Genomic DNA, 14,299 nt, shown 5'->3' with positions numbered 1-14,299 from the left:
AATCTGTCTGTGTTATTATGCTTAATGGCCTTATACCATTCCATCCAGTTCCCTTATTTCAGTCGTTTAGGTAATTCCAGGTGTTTCTGTTTTTGTTTTTCCTTTCCTTCGGGTGCACAACAATTAACACCTTAGCGCAGTTTTTCTGAAGAGAACATTTTTATTTCACCAGATTCTTTCCTTAAGATAAAATCCCCAGAGGCAGAGTTGGTAGGCCAAAACATATGAGCATCTTTATGGATTTTTTTCTTTGTGTTTCAATATTGCTTTAGCAAAAATTAAAGAAAGAAAAATAAAAGCTTTGACAATTTATACCTGCAACAACAGCATGTGAATGCACTCATTTACTACTGTTATGCTCACCAATTGAAATTTCAGTGTAGCATAATTTAGTGAATGAAATAATGAACCTGTGTATTATGCCAGATGTGGAATGATACCCAATGAGTTCAGGTGGAAAATTGCTCAATTCCCAGAAGCCTCCAGAGTTGGTTTTTCTTGGATAAAATATGGATCAGTGTGGAGAGTTTGACCTGTCTTTGGTGGCATTGTGTTACTGGTGACCTTTGGAGGAGCAAGCTCTGGGCTCTGTATTCTGGACAGTCTTCACTGTAGGTAGATATTCACGTGACTGATGGTGGACCCTTGCTGAGGTGTCAGCTTAAATCTTGTGATGGTTTCTTCTGCTAGACAACTCCCTAGCTTGGTCACGTCCTAGCATATCACCTTGTCCCCTTTCTTATGTAGCTCTTGTAATTCTTCTCGAGGATGGATTATACTTGGCTGTTTGTTGGATGATTTTTGTTTCCCCTTTTAAACATAGACTCTGTGAGAAGAGGGACATCATTCTCCTTGTTATAAGTCCCCCCTCCCCCCCCCCGATTTAGCATTGTATCTGACACAGGTTCTGCATACACTGGACCATGGAATGAACATGCCACTGTTGGGCAGCTTTCACCTGTATGGTCATTTCCTTTCCTAAGACTCAACCTTAAGATTTTTGTGGAATAATGGATGAGTGAGTGGATTATTGGTTTCAGCAGGCATTCTTTTCATTACTGTAATGTCATGAACCCTTAAGTCAAAGATCAACAAATTAGGCTATCATGAACAAAACAATTAATGTGAAAAAAATTCACCTTGAAGTTAATTCATATGGAACACCATTAATGTATAAAGGAAGCCATCACTTTGATTGCAGTGGGCTCATAGCTTTGCTTTTCTGGTGCCGTAAGATTGATTAGTGTGACACTGTGGCCTTTGTAAACCTTTCATGTGCTCAGCGAGTATGTAGTTTCCTGAGCTGTCCCCTGGATTGCCCATTGTACCTCTTTTATGACTGACCTCCCACCCTGGAGTGGGTGCCCCACAATAGAATGCCTGCGCTGTCATATTTCCCACGGTCTGAGAGTGTTTTGTGTGCTGGCCAGGGTGCAGTTGTAATGAAAGAAAAGGGCACATACATATGGGAGTTGGTGTTGCCCTCTGAAGTTTCACACAGAGACTCGGGACCATACCATGCTCGCTTTCTTATTTCTTCTGTTCAGTCTCAGGGTGGGGAGTGGAAGGGAGGCAAATCTAGAGACGACTGGGGCACAGGACACACCTTGGCTTGGAGAGGTGGCCACAACGGGACAATGCTTCATCCTTCATTGACTATGCCAGCCAAGCCAGAGCTAGGACAAGGAGGCCAGCGTGCGCTCTGGTTCCATGCCCATTGATCACATGTGTCCCGGGGCTGCCACTGCTCTGGGTATGCTGGCGTGTGCCTTTAATCCCAGAACTGGAGAGACAGAGGTAGAGGGAATGCCATGAGTTTGAGGCAACCCTGAGACTACATAGTGAATTCTAGGTAGACCTGGGTTAAAGCAAGACCCTACCTCAAAAAACAAACAAAAATAAATTTAAAAAAAAGAAGATCAGGAAAGAGATATTAAAATGTGAGTCTATGGGCAGTGATGTTTACAGGGGCCATGTGGATCAGAGTTCCCTGGGTACCCTCCTGTGTCCACCAGTGATGGGTCAGGAGTTGATCCCACCGTCATCAGGCATCAGGGCGCATGGGCTGCCTCTTCCCCTGGTTTCATTCATTCATATCTCTGTCCCTACTGTGGCTGAGAGTTCACTGGGCAGGTGATGCCTTCCGCAGGGATGCTCAAGCTGAGCCGAGTCACATAATCCCAGGTTAGGTAAAAGTCTCTCCCTACCCAAGACCCACTCCCATGCTGGCTGACACCCCACCATCTCCGCACAATGAAGACCAGGCTTTTGGAAGACACTGCCTACTCGGAGTGTAGGTAATATCACATTCCCCTGATGACTCGCACACCGCAGTGAAAGCAAATTGGAATTACTTAATTCTGAAGAGGTGTTTATTGAGTTGTGATAAGGTACAGGGTATATGTTAGATCACACCATAATTGAGGTTTTCCTCTATTGACAGTCCACCCCCTCGCTTACTTGTTCCAGGCCAGTGCTCATAAATGTTCTCCTTCTCTCTCCCCTGTGCCAGGCCGTTTCCCATGTCTTCAATTTCAGAGTATTTGGCTTGGCTCAAGGACATGAGTATTCTCAACTAAAGTCATTCAGCTGCATCCAGATTCCACGAGTTAGTCGAAGGTGGCTTTTATTAACCTACCAGTACCCAGAATGTTTGTCAATGTGGGGTTAGTGTCTCAAAACATATAATGCAGGTACAGATCTTCAGATGTTCTGACTTCAATATGACTGTGAGCCCCAGTGTATTTCCTTGGTTAGAGCCAGACTGGAACAAAGTTTCAGTGTTGGTTTTGGCCCCAGTTGCCTGTGTAACCCTCAGATACATTCACTCACTCCTGGCCTCACTTTTCTCATCTGTACAGTGGGATGAATGCATCTATGTAAATGCAGCTTTAGACCAAGACACAGTGTAACACATGCATAAATTCTAGCACAAGGTGATGACCCACAGTTATACCTGCAAGTCTCTGTGTGAAGTCATTATCATATTGTTATCATTATTATTAGGTAACATTGCCCAAAGACAGTGTTCATGGTCCCTTGTCCTGGCTCAATGAAATGTTATTCCACATGTTAATTTCACTTTAGGTTTGATTCAGATCTTCTTTTCCTGGAAGTGGACCCCAGTCATCTGATTTCTCCCATGGGCTGAGGTTGCAGAAAGGCTTTGCTCACAATATGGTCTCTTCTTGGTTCTTATTTTCTCCATTTAAAATTCACTTTATTTAAAAATTTTTCTTTCTTTATTTGCATGCATGCACATGTGCGTTTGGTTGCACCAGGGCCTCTTGCTGCTGCACACAAATTCCAGACACTTGCGCCACCTTTTACATTAGACTTACATGGTTGGCTTGGGAATTGAACCCTGGAAAGCAGCTTTACATGCAAGCATCTTGAACTGCTGATCCATCTTCCTAGAACTCTATTGTTGCTGTTTTTTATAAACATTGTATGTCAGTACTTGAAACTTCATGAAGGTGTGTGGAGATGGCCCACACGACATCCTGAATCCTGAGTTGGTGGCAGAGAGATGTCGGGTTGTAGCCATGCACACTCCACGGCCGTCCACCCTCCTGACTTGGTTTCTTTGGCTCTGTCTCTAGCCTGGGCCTATAGGAACTTGAGTGCACAGCTCCTGCTGGATAGCTAGAACAGATGGGGCAGCTGACTCCTTCCAGTGTTCATTTGCCTAGTGAACTTATTGAGCCAAAGTATGTGTCAGGTGCTATGATAGCGAAGCTCATGGTCTGCCAGGAGGATCTGTGCAAACCTGCGTCATGTGGCTATGGAATGTGTGTCAGACATCTGCTACATGTGTTTAGGAATCTTAACAATAACCATCTCATGTAGGCACTGTTAACACTTCTACAGAAGTGACCCAGAAAAGCTATGGAGATGTCCTAAGGTCACCCAGTTTTCAAGCTAGGTTTGGGCCGGGTGTTGTGGCTCACGCCTTTAATCCCAGGACTCGGGAGGCAGAGGTAGGAGGGTCGCTGTGATTTGTGGTCACCCTGAGAATACAGAGTGAATTCCAGGTCAGCCTGGGCCAGAGTGAAACCCTACCTCAGAAAAAAAAAAAAAAAAAAAAAGCTGCGCCTTTATTTTCTTCCTCCTACCCCTTACCTCTTGCAAACTCCAGAATGGTACATCCTACAGGGTGTTGCAATCTGAACAATGCAACCTTGAAAAGCTGGCAGGATTGCTCCCTGTGGCCTCATGTGAAATGGGCCCTTTGGCTTTGGCAGATGCATGACCACACTCAGACTGGGTCAGCCTTGAGAGATGAAAAGCATACAGACCAGGTGATGAGTGAGTGACATGCTTGGGCGGTGGAAATGTAGGTTGGAAACACTTTCAGAGTGTTTTACCAGCACAGGAGCTAAAATTCGTTTTATAGGAGTGGGGGGACTCTGAGGCAGCCCTGTGCGTGGTTCACAGATAGCAGCTAGTGTGAGGCGAGCTCTGCAGTCTTCCCCAGACCCTGGCTCTGCACAGTGGCTAGCTAGTGTTAGCTAGGTGTGTTCAAGACAGACAGTGTGATAGGGAAACTAGTGATTGGAATGCCTACGGGCATAAGAAAGGCTGGAGTTTGGATGCAAGGGGTTTATTTATTTGGGATATAGACAAGAAGGAAGGGATAGCCAAAAAATAAAATTAAAAAAAAAAAAAAAAGCTGGCTGGCATTTTCAAGCAAGCAACCACCATGGATACCAGGAGCTCAGTTCTCTCAGTGGACTCCGGATTTAGGGGGAAACCGGGAAGTGGGGAAGTTGGGGTATTTATGCCCCTTCACCATCACCGGCTGAAGGTTTCTCCTGACAGTGCTGATTCCCTGGCATTTCTGTGCCATAGCAGGTGCCCTTGGCTTAAGAGAATGTCTGCTATTGAATATTGGATGGTGGGACATCCCCCTGCACGCACTGGATTTGGCCTGAGAGCAGCGTCCAGTACATCTGCTCCAGGGACTCCCCCGGTGTCCGTGGCGTTTTGACGTGACCCAGGATGCTGACTGCCATCTCCTCAGTGAGAGAAGCTGTGGAGGCCGAGTGCATGCTGGGAAAAGAGGCAATGCAAGTGTCTACTTGAAGAATTGCTCCCGGAATCTGCAAAGGTTCCCTCGGGGCTAGACTCCCATTCTCTGCTGGCCCTCAGAGGCAATGGGGAACTGAGTCTGCACTGTCCAGGGGTCAGAGGCTAGGCTGGGGTACAAGAACTTAAGCTGAACTCTGGCATCTGCTTAGTGTAAACTCCACCCTCCCCGCCAAAAAAAAACCTCAGCATAGAATCCCAGTACCTTCTGTCACCTCTGATCCTCCACATCCTTGACCAGGTTGCCAAACTTCTTGCCCAGGGAATGATGGTGGATGTCCTTAGCTTTGGGGGTCTCTGTTGTAATCCCTTTGCTCTGGTGCCGTAGGAAAAGGCAGCTACAGAAAATATGCAAATAAGTGAGCATTGGCAGAGACCTGCATGGGCTGGTGTGTCCCTCCCTTCTTTTTCAGCTGATTGCTCTTCTTGCTCCACTCCAGCTCGCTGAGTTCCATTCTCCCTGTGACAATGGTCAAGAAAGTTCAATCGTGACTTTCTGTACACAAACCCTCCAGTTGTGCCAGTCGAACCCAGAGTCAAATCCAAACTGCTTGCTGTGGCCTCCAGGTCTCTCTTCTTTCTGTTTCTTTGTGCTCGGAGCCCCCGTCTTCTCCTTCAGCTACTCTGCTTCATCTCCTTTTCTTTGAACCACACGAGGCTAGTTCTGACCTCTGAATCTTTGTACGTGCTGTTTTCTCTTTGTCTGAAATACATGTATTGGTCCTGATAATTATATGGCTCCTTTGTTTGGTTCACTCCTGTCTCTACCCTGACATCCGCTTCTCAGAGCGGCCTCCCTTGACCACTGTACATGAGAGAATACTCACCCCATGCCCACTTCTTCCCCCTCTCCTAACTGTTCTTTTGTACTTGCTGTGGATTTTTCAATAAGCCTTTTTACCTTTAATCTGTGCGTGTATGTGCTAGTCAGCTTTCCAGCACTAAAATAAACAAAAGAAAAACCTGAGGTGATTCATGTTAACAGAGAAAAGATAAATATTTTGGCTCACAGTTTTGGAGAATCCAAGCGAAGATCAGGCAGGCCTATTGCTGTGGGCCTCTGGTGGGGGTGCTGTGTGACAATGACATGGGGCACGTGATGGGCAAAAGGAGGAAAAGACCAGGATCCTAGCATTTTTTAAAGAGCATAACCTGCTTGCCCCAATGGCCCAGCTATAAATATATATGGAGACAGGGAGAGAATGGAGAATGGGCTCTCCAGGGCCTCCAGCCACTGGAAACGAACTCCAGATGCATGCGCCACCATGTGCATCTGGCTTTCGTAGGTCCTGGAGAGTCAAACCTAGGTCCTGTGGCTTTGCAGGCAAGCGTCTTAACCACTAAGCCATTTCTCCAGCTCTATTTTTAATATATTTTTATTGACTTATCTGCAAGCGGAGAGAAAGAGAAGGGAGACAGAATGGGTGTGCCAGGGTCTCTAACCACTGCAAACCAGCCCTAGGTGCATGTGCCACTTTCCACATCTGGCTGTACGTGGGTCCTGGGGAACTCAGCTCTGGTTGTCAGGCTTTGCAAGCAAGCACCTTAACTGCTGAGCCATCTCTCCAGTGCTTGAAGGTTATGTTTAACTTTCCTTTGACTTTCGAAGGATACAGAGCTGCACAGTATGAGGCAGCACGTGGTGTTTGGATGTTCCCTCCACCCAAATGAGTCTTCGAGGTAATGGGCATTCTTATTACCCTAACTGTTGTGAGGCATCCCTTTAGCTTTTTTCAAGGGCTTTCCTTTTTTTTTTCTTTTCTTTCTTTTTTTTTTTTTTTTTTTTTTTAGCTCTTGGTTCTCCTCTTGCCTCTTAGGAAATTGTGTCTCATTTGCAATTTTCTGTTTCTTTTTCTTTTAAGTATATGATTTTACATTCTTTCTCTACAGTAGAAGCCATAGGCTCTTTCATGTTTTGTGTTCCTCTCTCATGGCCTTTTTTTTTTTTTGACCTGCTGTGTTTGCAGTTTTGAGTTTTGAGATCATCTTCCAGGTCAGGCTCATTGTGCATTCTACTATGTGACCATTACGATAAGCATTAAAAAAAAAAAAAAAACACCTTACCTTTCTTTAGTCCGTTTTAAGAGAAGGCTTGCTTTATGCTGAGCCCTCTTAGAGCCCTTATACTGGAGTGTGTGTGTGTGTCCCACCTATCTGACTTTTAAAACTTCTTTTTATTTTTATTTATTTTCAAGCAGAGAGAGATAGAAAAGAGACAGAGAGAATGGATGCACCAGTGCCTAAAATGGCTGCAAATGGACTCCAGTTGCATGTGCCACTTTGTGTATTTTGTTTATGTGTGTACTAAGGAATCAAACTCAGGTCCTTAGGCTCTGCAGGCAAGTGCCTAACCACTGAGTGATCTCTCCAGCCCATGTCTAACTTTTCACATCTTGTGTTGTCCACTGCCTCTGTTCCTCCAGCTTCCTGCCCAACCTTTGCCTTCAGAGCATTGACACCTCAGAATCCTCATCTTCTCTGCAGGCTTCCTGTGTAGGGAAGCTTACTTGTGCTTGGGTTGTTTTGGGTCTTTCTGTGGTCTTAACTTGTATTGATCACTGCATGATGTTTGACCATGCATTGATCATGAGAAGATAGACAGGAAACCTGAGGTCTTGGTTTCAAACCCAGGTTCTGCTCTGTATTAGCTGCATGAATTCTAAATATCATTTCATGAAGCTGGGGAGATTGTTCAGTGGCTAAAGTCCCTTGTTCACAAAACCTATTGGCCCAGGTTCAATTCTCTGGTGCCCTGGGAAAGCCAGATGCACAAAGTGGCTCATGTGTGTCTGGAGTTCATTTGCAGTGGTAAGAGGGCCCGGCATGCTCATTTTTTTTCTCTCTCTCTCTCAGATAAATGTAATAAAAGTATTTTAAAAATAGTATTATTTCATGACCCATAAATATAAAATAAAATAATAATCTCCCTTAGATTTGGAAGAGCAGTTGTGGATATGGAAATCATAGTTAAACAGTGGTGTGTGTGTGTGTATGTACACAAACCAGCTTGTCTTTATCAGTCTCCTTTACCCTCACTGTCACCGGCTGCTCTACCTTAGCTTCTGACTCCCTTGCTCTTGATAACAGCCCCATTAGCTTTTCATGGGAAAATAGAAATGACAGATGGAAGAAAAGTGAAAAACTTAACTTGAACATATGTGTGTGGGGGAAGCTAGCAGGGAGCTATCTCTGTATATTGTACTCCATACGAGCTCAGAGACCAGCTTATTTTTAAAGAAGCGTAAATGTGGATAAATAAAACCTGACAAGTATTGGTTTCCTTGAATTATTTTGACTACTACATCAGCTTCATGCTGATGTGTTGCGTTAACAGTTTTAACGCATTTGGAAATTAAATCAAATGGCAACTGCATTAAATCCTCATTCACTTGGAACATTACCCTCCTGTGTTCAAATGGGACTGTGGAATGAACTGCATCGGCTGTACTTCGCTACCATTTGTGGACCCTCTATTGCACACTGGCCCCTTGGTTGGCATTTGTCTTTAACCCTCACCATGGTCTTTGGTTGCAGATGAACTCCACTACTCAGTCTTTTGACTCACGCCCTGAAGATCTACTGCCTGTCCTTGTCCTACTGAAAAGGAGACTCATTTCTGACACTCTTGCTGATGATTTTTGATAATGCTTTATTTCATTCCACTTATGTGGAATATTGTTCTCTTCTTGGGGGGGGTACACCTGTCTATGGTGTGTACATGTTCATGTGTGTGAGTGAAAGCGCACATGCGGAGGCCAGAGGACAGCTGTAAGCATTGGTTCTTGCCTTCTGCCCTGTTTGACACAAGGTCTCTCATTGTTCACTGCTGCCTTTCCCAGGCTAGCTGGCCCATGGGATGCTGGGAGATTTCCATGTTTGCCTCCCTTCTCACTGTATGCACAAAGGAATAAAGATGCCTGCCACACTGGCCAGCCTTTATGTGGATTCTAGGGATATTATTGCTTGCCATCACTGACTGTCTCCCTCGACCTGAAATGCTGTCCCTAAGGAACGAAGTTTCAGGCTGAGCTTTGCTGAGCTCAGTTGAGCCAGGGACTCCAGGTGTGTAGGGATGCTCCAGCCATTGTTTAGCCCTTCACTGCAGCCTACATCACCTGTGAAACTACAGGCTCCGCCTACACCACTGGCTCTTAACTGTTGGTGATCCCCTCTCTCCCTAGTGGACTTTTGGCAATGCAGAGAGACAGAGAATTTTTTTTTTTTTTTTGGATCTTGATATAGTTTTTTTTTTTTTAATTTTATTTATTTATTTATTTGAGAGTGACAGACACAGATAGAAAGACAGATAGAGGGAGAGAGAGAATGGGCACGCCAGGGCTTCCAGCCTCTGCAAACGAACTCCAGACGCGTGCGCCCCCTTGTGCATCTGGCTAACGTGGGACCTGGGGAACCGAGCCTCGAACCGGGGTCCTTAGGCTTCATAGGCAAGCGCTTAACCACTAAGCCATCTCTCCAGCCCTTGATATAGTTTTTATTCATTCAAATAAACCTAATGTTCCATGAAAAGAGATGAAAGTTAATCTCCTATCTTATACAAGTTATTTTTTTCTTTTTATTATTATCATTAACAACATATTTTACATGGATATATCATATGTTGGTACCTTCTTTTCCCATGTCCCTACCCCCATTCCACTGGGGACCCTCCTCAGTGGGGTTGCAGGTATTATTTCCTATAGGGTTATGGGTTATGAATTGTGGGAGCAGCAGTCAGTTATTTTTTTGGGGGGAGGGGAATGCCTCTGGGCTTTATGTCTCAACCTGTGGCTCTTAACAGTCTTTCCGCCCCATCTTCAGGAAAATTCCCTGAGCCGTGGTGGGTGTGTTTTAAGTCTACTTCAGTGATGAGCTCTCAGGAGCCTCTGGATCTCTGCTTTGGTAAGTGCTGAGTATCCACAGGATCTGGAGAGAGAGATTTATAAAATTATTTTATTTCTTCACAAGGTTCTAAGTATATGTGATGTACTTTGGTCACATTCACTCCCATCACCTTATCTGATGCCTATACCACTGAACCCCTTCTTCCCGACTTGTTTCACTTCTATCTTTATGTCTTTCTTGTGACCTATCGAGTTAAATTTGAGTTGCCCGAATGAGCACAGCTGGGGATTATTTACTTGAGTGTGGACAGCTTAGCTGCTGGACCACTGAAGAAAATGACTCCCCCCTCCAGCATCCCTTAACTGCCTATGGCTTGGCAAAGAGGGCGGGGCTTCTTGAGAGTTCACTGTCATAACTGAGGAGCGGGAGTGCTGGTATCTAGTGAGTGGAGTTCAGAGACGCTGCCAAACTCCTACGAGCATGACGCAGCCTCCTGCAGGAAAGTGATCCAGCCCCACAAGGCACTTGTGCAGAGAACTCACAAGAGGTCCCAGCTTGCTTTCCCCCTCAGGGAGAGCTCTTTATCCTGATGTCCCATTGTTCAGATTCCATCATGTGGCCTCTGGTCAGGTCGGGTGTGAGATGTAGGAAAAGGAAGGTGGTGCTGAACTCCCATGGCTACGAAGAAGTGGTTCCGCACATCTGGATCTCAAAGCTTCCTTTGATTTCATGTAGGCTGCCCCTCTCCCATTTTTCCCCTGCTGACCCATAGAGACCCAGTAAGGAAAATGCAGGCTAACTCTACATTGCTGAAATCAATGAGAAATTACCAGTACGTCTCAGGGCAAGATAGGTGGCCAGAAGATGCTTACCAAATACATGTCCCTCTTCTTTTTCTGAGTAGGACAACCTGTCCTGTGACCAAAGACTACATTTCCCAGGCTGCCTCTTTCTCACTAGGGCCCTACAGTTAGTTCCAGTTAAAGAAACATGACAAAAAAATAAAAATTAAAAAACCTGGGTGTGGTGACCCACACCTTTTAATTCCAGCTCTTAGGAGAGAGTTGTAGGAGGATCACCACCATAAATTCAAGGCCACCCTGAGCATATCTAGTGAATTCCAGGTCAGCCTGGGCTAGATTGAGACTCTCCTTTGAAACAGCAAAAAAGAAAGAAACAAACAAAAAATAAAAACAAAAAGAAACATGGAAACATGAGTACAACTGAATTATGTCCTTTCAGATTCAAAGAAAGGTTTTAAAAAGGTCTGTTGGTTTTCCATATTCTCTCTTCCTTTAGCTGGGAGCAGATAATTCCAAGTACCTCTTAGGTGGTGGTGTCAAAAATCTTCAGTAAGTCTGGGTCCATCAGTCACCTGTGAAGGAGAATTGTCTGCTAAGCAGAGCTATGATTTAATCAGTAAAAAATTATCATTGTGTTATGCTACAATGCCTTGAGGTTGATTTGTTACAGCAACTAACAGTGTTCCTAATTAAAACAAGTTGGATCAAGAAAAGCCATTAACAACCTCCCCAGGCTTAACCTCTTCTCTAGCCTGCTTAGAAACATGAAAAAATGCTTCTTTTGTCTTCCACTGATATTGGGCTCAAAATTCCAAGTTCGGTAAAACTTAAAAGCTGGCCAATTATCCCATTTTTGTTGAAGAATTGAATTTTTAAAAATATTTTATGTATTTATTTGGGGAGAGAGAGAGATAATGAGAGAATAGGCATGCCAGGGTCTCTAGCCACTGAGGTCGAATTCCAGATGCATGTACCACATTGTGCATCTGGCTTTACATTTGTACTTGGGAATTGAACCCAGGATGTTAGGCTTTGCAAACTAGAGCCTTCAACCACTGAGCAATCTGCCCAGCCCTGAGTGATTTTGGTATGTGTACTATGTGTGGTGTGTGTGCAGATGTGCATGCCCCGTGCACATGTGTGTGGATAATGGAGGGGACGTCAACAGTACTTCCCTATTGCTTTTCTACTTTATTTCCTTGAGACAAAATCTTGTCTTGAACCTGAAGCTCACTGATTTTTGGTTAAACTAGCTGACCAGTGAGCCCCAGTGATTTTCCTCTCTCTCTCCCCCTTAATGCAAGGCAGGGAGAATGGCCTCAAGTTAGTGTTCTTTGTGTTGACATTGTTCATTATCAGTCAGTGAGAGGCTGCAACCAGCATACTTCAGAGCCAGGGGCTCCTCAACTTCCCACGTCTCCATTGTTTTCCCTTGTCTTTCTATTGGGCAGTGTGTGTTTTTTTTGGGGGGGGAGAGAAAAATGCTTCACACTTCAGAATCAAGCACTGCCAATCGTTCAGAAAGGATGCTTTAAAAAGCAAAGAAATCTACCTATCCAGGTGGTGAATAAAGACATTTTATCCTATTTTGGGAGCCCCGTGGTTTGGTGGAACTGCAGCATTTGTTTCTCATACTATTTTAGGAAGGCATTCTATAGCTTAGAATAGGGAATGAGGGCTACGGAGATGGCTCCATGGTTAAAGGCACTTGCTTGGAAAACCTGGCAGCCTGGGTTCGGTTCCCCAGGGGCTCGTGCTTCTGGAGTTGGTCTGCAGCAGCAAAAGACCCTGGTGCACTCATTCCACCCCCACCTATCCATGCTTACAAATAAATAATAAATATTTGAAAATAAATAAATAAAAGAGAGAATGAGGATGCCTACCGGTACAACCCAGCCTTCTCTTTTGACAAATAGGGAAGCTGAGGTCCCAAGTAATGATCGCTGACATCTAGCTAGCAGAAAAGTAGAAGCAACGTCTTGCCAGATCACTGTCCTCCAAGTGCTGGTTCTGAGCTCCCTGGACCGGATGAGCCCTCGTTGGGCAGGATACACGTGGGGAGTTTCAGACCAGTGTGACAGGGGCTTGAGCAACCTCATTGCCTATAAGATGAGCCATTCGTATCACCCCGGTTTCTGAGAAGCTTCTTTGTGGCATCTGCTTCCTGGTAATTTTGTTTCTTTGTTTTTTAAAGTGACCCCCCCCCCCCCCCCCCCCCCGTCTCGTCCTATCCTGATGCTTATGGTTCTCCTCCTATTTCATGCTTCCCTAGACCTGCTAGGCAAGGAGGCTGTAGGATTTGGCCTCCTCTCTTTTACAGTGAAATGTGCTTATACCAGCCTTTCATTATTAATCAGAGTAGTATTCCTGTTGCTTCCGTGGGTATCCAGGGACAGATGTGACTCGCTTTTCACCCAGTCACTGGCGCTTGCTCCTTTCTGATGGAATGCAGCCTGATGGCGGGGTGTGTGTGGGGGGGGGTAGCAGGCCAGGGCTGGCAGTGCTGCTGGTCTGTTCTTTTCTCGGGCAGGGAAAGCCTCCTGTTGGAGTTAATCAGCAGCAAAACACCCTTGGGGCTTTGCTCTTCTGATCTGGCAGGCACGTGAGTGAGGAGCTGCTGGATCCCTAGGGAGACAGGGCTGGGGCTGCGATATGCTATGTCTTCCAGTGCTCTTCCTACCGGGAAGCAGGAGGCTGCTCTTTTGAAACAAGACGGGGATCTGCTTCGGTGTTGGCTCTGTCTCTCTGCATCTTGCTGTTCAGTTAAACTCTGTAAGTGCCTGAGCCTCAGTTGCTTCATCCGTAAAGAAGGTGGAATGATGCAACTCACCTCACACGCTCTAAAGCTCAGCGCAGTAAAGCATGCGAACCTCAAGAGACGCGAAGGACTGCTTCTTCCTGGCTGGGGAAGTTAAAAGACTTGCCATGCAACATCCTTTGTGCCCTGTGCCATGTGTCTTTTCTTTGGGGTAGTAGGGCACGTTGACTCGGTGACCTTGCAAAGAATGCACAGTTTATGGAAGGAACGGGGTTTACTGAAGCTTACAGATACAGGGGAAGTTCTGTTAAGTGCAGAGGAAGCTGTCCCCCTTTACCCAGGTCCATGTAGTGAGAAAAAGCAACCATCACTCAAAAGCAAGCATGCTATGGGAACCCACGGGCAGAACTCAAGTACTCGATTCCCCAGGACCCACATTAGCCAGATGCACCAGTGGGCGCACGCTTCTGGAGTTTGTTTGCAGTGGCTGGAAGCCCTGGCATGCCTATTCTCTCTCTCTCTCCGTCTTTCTCTCTCTGTGTGGCACTCTCAAATAAATAAAAATGAACAAAAACATGCCTTTGGGACTGACTCCTTGAGGGGACATTTGGACTCACCCTAAGACTTTCTTCTGTGACTCTTCCCATGCGAACTAACCACCTCCTTTTTTTCCTTCACTAGTTTTCCCACCCAGTTAATCAATTCAGTCCATTAAGTGACCAACCACACTTGCAGGCTGGCAGACAAAGGTGATTCGATTCTTCTAGGTATCCTTTCGAGTGCCTGCTAAATCTCAGTCCCTTATGAC

The 14,299-nt window shown here is 45.4% G+C and overlaps 1 protein-coding gene across 5 annotated transcripts in view; it reads left to right on the top strand.

Moving 5' to 3' along the window:
* The window catches only part of Ptprt (protein tyrosine phosphatase receptor type T), a 1,232,244-nt gene that overhangs the window by 534,339 nt on the left and 683,606 nt on the right, over positions 1-14,299 (top strand). The gene's annotated exons all lie outside the window — the stretch shown is intronic.

The sequence above is a fragment of the Jaculus jaculus genome, chromosome 8 (genome assembly GCF_020740685.1).
Source record: "Jaculus jaculus isolate mJacJac1 chromosome 8, mJacJac1.mat.Y.cur, whole genome shotgun sequence".
NCBI lineage: Eukaryota > Metazoa > Chordata > Mammalia > Rodentia > Dipodidae > Jaculus > Jaculus jaculus.
Note: the sequence above shows the minus strand (reverse complement) of the source record. Positions and strands in the feature narration are given on the sequence as shown.